We start from the raw sequence: 6,000 nt of genomic DNA, 5'->3' as shown, positions 1-6,000 counted from the left end.
AGTGAGGAGAAAGGAATATATCCAAATCCCCTTCTGCACAATAGAATAGAGTATTTTATTAGAGAAGATACACCCAATACTGGAACGAATGAACAGGGATTAAAAAACATTTTAAAAATGGGTAGCTAGGTGGTGCAGTGAATAGAGCATGGGTCCTGGAGTCAGGAGCACCTGAGTTCAAATCCAGGCTCAGACACTTAATAATTACCTACCTGTGTGACCTTAGGCAAGTCACTTAATCTCATTGCCTTAAATAAAAAAAATAAAAAAAGAATGATCAGGGATGTAGTGTTATTCAGAGGAATTTAGTAATTTCCAGAAGATGCAGAAGTTAAAAATTAGAAATCTAAAAAACCTAAACATCTTCTAAAAGACTGTCCTTCCTAAACAAAAGGGAAGTCCATTGATTTCAGAATAAGAATTTCATTCATTAACAGAATCTGTATTTGAAACTAAATCTTTCTGATTCTAATACTAGTTTTCAATTTATATACCATGGTACTTCTCAACCAGGTAAGAGTAACCAGTTACATTATAATCTCTTCATAGTGGTGGCTCATGACTTCATTGCCTTTATGACAATATGCTAGTTAATCTCACCATGCCTTAGTTTTTTTATCTGTAAAATGAGGGGATTGCATTAAACAGACTACAAATTTTCTTCCAGCTTAAAATACTATAATCCTTTATTAAGGATTACTTTTATTAATGTCTATTTGTCTTCTGTGATATTAAATAGTTTTAGGTAATAGAACTGAAGAAAATGGGAATCAGCAGAACAAGATTTCAAATGCCCAGAAGGTAAATATTATATTTCTTATCTTTAAAAACTTGACTGGGACCTCACAATTAACACAATTAAACACATGCATTCATATATACATATATACATACATATATATATATATAATATGTACAGATGTTATGTATGTATGCATCTCTCTATACTAATTTGTGATGAAACAACAGCAGGACAATCAAAAACAGTTTTAGAACTTAATTGAATAGGTATTTTATTCTCCATCTAAGAGTAAATAGTACAGTTTTCTCCCATTTTTTTGTACTTACTAGTTCATAATCTAGCTGCTTTCTGTTGAAATCTGTCTCTGCTCATTAGATCATAATGATGTCCCTGGCATAAGATCAGAAGCAGGGATAGATATAGGAAAATGAACAGAAGCTGGGGCAATGAGGGAAAGCAGTCATAGAAACCCTCTTGGGCATGCCTCACAATCTGACTTCATCTATCTTTCTAAGTTGATTTCATATTGTATAGAATCAAGAACTTTATATTCCAATCAAACTGACCTATTTAATACTTTCCATAAATTACATTTCATCTCCATTTTCTCTTCCATAGACTGTTCCTTTCACCCATGTCCATTAAAGGTTTAGTTCATGTCACTCCACCCTCCAAAAAAAATCAAAATTTTCCTCAGTATTTTAGTTTTTTACTCTGACTTCAAAATTATTTCCTGTTTGGTTTGTGAATATTTTGCATTTATTCATCTGTTTACATATTTATTCTCCAAAAAAGGGAAGCTACTGAGGACAAGTACCACCTTTACCTTTGTTTTTATAATCCCAGAGCCTAGCATATTTTAGACACTGAATAACTGCTGACTGTATTAAATAAAATTATCATATGTAGTGATAGATGTACCAAGTGAAACAGTTGGTTTATCAAGGAGCTTCCTTTTCAAAATAATGAATTTATGAAAGAACTATTGTTCATACTACCATTTAGCAGGTTGATAGATAGTCCTATCCCCAAAATCTATCTTCCCTTGCCAAGGGGAGATATGAATGAGCGGAAAGAACAAAAGAGAGACAGATAGGAGACATACAGAGACATAAAGAAAGACAGAGACGCAATAGGGAGAGAGATAGGGAAACAAATATGGAAAGAGACAGAAAGAGAATGACAGTGATAGAGACAAACAGAGAAAAATGGAGAGGCAGAAAAACAGAGACAGGGAGAGAGAGAGAGAGAGAGAGAGAGAGAGAGAGAGAGAGAGAGAGAGAGAGAGAGAGAGAGGAGAGAGAGAAGAGAAACAGAAGACAGATGGAGATAAGAGACAAAGACAGAGGCAGAGAGAAGAAAGAGACAAGCACAGAAGACAGAGGTTATTGTTTGTTCTTTAGTCTTGAAGAAGACCAGGACACAAAGGAGATGATGTCATGACATGCAAGTGAAGGAGTGCTATGCAAAGTCACCAGCTTTTCTTTTTCCTCTGGAGCTTCCTAGATCTAGTGTCTGGATATGGACCAGGATGACCTGGGTTGACATTAGGTACATTGGAAGATCTTGAGAATTTTAAAGCTAATTCTTTCCCAGGTTATAATTTGGCTGAGGCAAAACCCATTCAATAATTAAGATTAGGTAATAAAGAAATGAGACAGAGACCAAATATGACCACTTCTAGTAGAAGGAAGGAAAAAAAAATGTTGGGAGAGTAAGATGCTCAGTGATTAAGATAGATGACAAAGAAAAGAATCAAGGAGCCTTTTTTTGCTTGGTTAGTTCATTCTTGTCCTTCCATGTCAAAGAAGACTAAAATGACATCATATGTTTGAGACAAATTACAGTGGGTCTGATTATGGTTGATCAGACCAATAGGAGTTCAGAATAATCTACCACAAGTTGGGCACAAATAGTCCATGTAAACACCTGTGGTGGATACTCTAAATTTACCCATATCATAGTTCCTTTGAACTGCTTCAATTCTGCCTTCCTCATAGAATACAGCCCCCTCTCTAATGAGGGCATGGCATACTGGGCTGTCCTGTGCCAGTATCTCCAATGCTGTACAGTCACTTCTAAAGTTCTTCAATGAGACCTCCAGGGTGTCTTGGTATCTATTCTTCTGACCCCCTTGTGAGTGCTTGAATTGTGTGAGTTCTACATAACATATTTTTTTTTTGGCAAGTATATGTCTGGCTTTCTAACAATGTGACCAGCCCATTGCAGTTGCACTCCCTTGAAGTATTGTTGGAATGCTAGGCAGTTTAGCTCAACAAAGAATCTCAGTGTCTGGAATTTTTTCCTGCCAGGTGGTCTTCAGAATCTTTCTAAGACAATTTAAAACGAAACTTCAGTTTTCTGACATGGCACAGATAGACTGCCTAGGTTTCACAGGCATATAACAATGAGGTCAGTATAACAGCTCTGTAGACATTCAGTTTGGTAGGCAGTCTAATACCTCTTCTCTCCCATAATTTCTTTCAGTTTCCTCAATAATGAGCTAGTATACGCCAAAGGAAAAAAAGAAGGGAAGGGCAGTTAGGTAGTGCACTGGATAGAGCACACACCTGGAAGAAAGAAGAACCTGAGTTCAAATCATATCTCAGACACTTAAGACTTGTCCTTCCTTGTCAAAGTAAACTAAAATGACATCACTATGTCATCTGATGTTGGTTGATTGGTTCTTGTCCTTCAGTATCAAAGAAGTGTTCCCTGGGGGAAGTCACATAACCCTATTGTCTTGCTAAAATAAAAAAAAATCAATCTGGGACAGGAGGACCCTCAGGGTTTCTGGCCAAAACAGAGAGAATTCCTGTTTGAATTCATTCTGAGTCATTCAGGGCTCAAACAATGAACAAGTGGGCTCAGCTAGAGACCCCCATTATTACCCAATCAAAGAGAACCAGAGTGATTTGGAACCTGTAAATCCCAAGAAGTCTTTCTAAGCCTTTGGATAGAGTACCTATAAATACTAGAGGAAAAGGAGAAAGAAAAATAAAGACCTGATTTCTGGAGATATGAGATGACCTGCCCAATGTCCCATATGTAGTGCAGAGGTGAACAGTGGTTTGAATGTTCAGCAAGTGCTTTTTGCACTACATTGTATTGTATGGTTCAATTCTCTGCTGCTTTTGTTAATTTTGGTCTAACAACAAATTCCAAGAAAACACAGGTGCTCCATTAGCCAGCACCACATCATCCGTAGGTGGAACCATGAATGGAGAAGTTTTGAGTACTGTGGACAAGTTCACTTACATTGGCAGTGCCCTTTCCAAGAAGGTACATATTGTCAATGAGGTTAATACTTGTATTACCAGAGAAAGCTAAATATTTGAGAGGCTCCAAAAGAAAGTATGGGAGAGAAGAGGTATTAGACTGCCTAGCAAGCAATCACAAAGGGGTCAGAAGAAGCGATATTGAGCTACCCTGAAGGTCTCATGGAAGAACTTTAAAAATGACTGTTCAGCTTGGGAGCCACTGGCACAGGACTGTCTGACATGCCGTGCCCTCATCAGTGGAAGCAGAATTGAATGCAGAATTGAGGACAGCAGAATTGAAGCAGCTCAAAGGAAATGTGACATACATAAATTTAGAGTACCCATCTCAGATGTTCAAATAGATTGTTTGTGCCCAACTTGTGGTAGAGCATTCCGAGATCATATTGGTAGGATCAGCCACACTCTTTCTTACACACTGGAATTTGTCTCAAACATACTGATGTCACTTTGGTCTTCTTTAATAATGAAGGACAAGAACCAGTCAACCAAACAACCAACCAACATCAATATTGTCTCATATTGACCAAAATCACATCATCCACATTTATTGCCCCAGCAATAAAAATTATTTTTAGATGATAGCTAACTAAATGGATGTTTATAACATAATACTATTAAACACTATAAAACTCATAATTTCCCCTTGGTTCCAAACAAATCCTATATAAGTATTTTTTCTAAATTGTCTTTCTAGGTGACATGAGTATAATTACTTTTAAAGCTGCTTCCCCTTTTGTTTGTCAGAGAAATCTTTATAAGTGTTCTGTTTATTTAATAAAAAATAGAAAGTGCTATCAGTTGCATTTTTCTTGGAATCCCAAACCATTATTTCTTTGCCAAAAGATCAGTCTGCCAACAATTAAACATTTCAAACTTGCTTGTTTCATAATCAACTAAGTGACCTTGCAGTATCTTAGGAAACCCAAGGGCACTACCTAATTTATGTTATCTAGTCAGTAATCATACTCACTGAAGTACTAGATAATGTCTTTTTTTCTATTTACTTAATAATTATAAAATAGATGTATACTTTCCATATTTACTTTATTTTAGCTGGTTCCAAAGTCTGCTGAAATATGGTAGTCATAAAATAATTAACATAAAATAAATTTTTAAGAGACTGCTGAATAAGATGGTAATGTGAAAGATCCTAAAGGAACCCACCTCACCAATAATTACTCAAAGATTTAAATTGTTTCAAGTGAAACAGCAAGCAGGAGTAAACTTGTATCCAGTCTAGGACTACACACGAAGATGGTCAAAAATCTATTGGAGTTCAGAGAGGAGACAAGAAAAGGGAGGCAAAAGCCATTACAAACTCAGGTCAATGTTACCAAAAATGATTTCTGTTGAGTCTTTGGCAGAAGTGAAGGCCAGCAGAGTGTACTGAATAATGCCATATTGGTTTGGGGATAGAGATCCCTCCTCATAGAAGCCTAGGAAAAGCAATTTTTGACATAGAAATGAATCATGTCAGAGACACAGCTAAGGAGGGAAATAACTCTGGGCTGGGGATTATATAAGGATAAGGAGACAGAAATGGATCTGAAGCCTGAAGATAGGGAAATCAAAAGATTAAAGAATCTTGCATTTTGCTGAACATTTTCCTGCAGCACTATTTTCATAACAAAATTAAGAAAAAAAGAAAATATCAGAATGAATTGATCTTTCCTTAATGGTAAATAGGATCTAAAACATAGAGTTAGCATTAATTCAAAATGTAGATATGTTACAGATCTTCTCAATGTAATTTGTAGTAAAACAAGGAGAGATATTATTGCCAATGGCTTGACTTTGCTAATAAAATTAAAATGCCAATACTACTTTAAATTAATTTATATATTCAGTATCATATGAATCCAATTACTAAAGTGCCACTTCAGACAAATAGATTGAAATAATAATAAATAAATTCATAGGAAAACAGAATCAAGAATCTCTAAGAAAATTGTGAGGGGGAAAATGTGGGATGTCAGA

The 6,000-nt window shown here is 35.9% G+C and overlaps 1 long non-coding RNA gene across 1 annotated transcript in view; it reads left to right on the top strand.

The window, feature by feature from the left end:
* Positions 1 to 729: 729 nt before the first annotated feature.
* The window catches only part of LOC141499759 (uncharacterized), a 60,887-nt gene continuing 55,616 nt past the window's right edge, over positions 730 to 6,000 (top strand). Inside the window, exon 1 of the long non-coding RNA XR_012471758.1 lies at positions 730 to 801. This is a non-coding gene — a long non-coding RNA (uncharacterized LOC141499759). The remainder of the gene's footprint in view (positions 802 to 6,000) is intronic.

This window comes from Macrotis lagotis, chromosome X (genome assembly GCF_037893015.1).
Source record: "Macrotis lagotis isolate mMagLag1 chromosome X, bilby.v1.9.chrom.fasta, whole genome shotgun sequence".
Lineage (NCBI taxonomy): Eukaryota > Metazoa > Chordata > Mammalia > Peramelemorphia > Peramelidae > Macrotis > Macrotis lagotis.
Note: the sequence above shows the minus strand (reverse complement) of the source record. Positions and strands in the feature narration are given on the sequence as shown.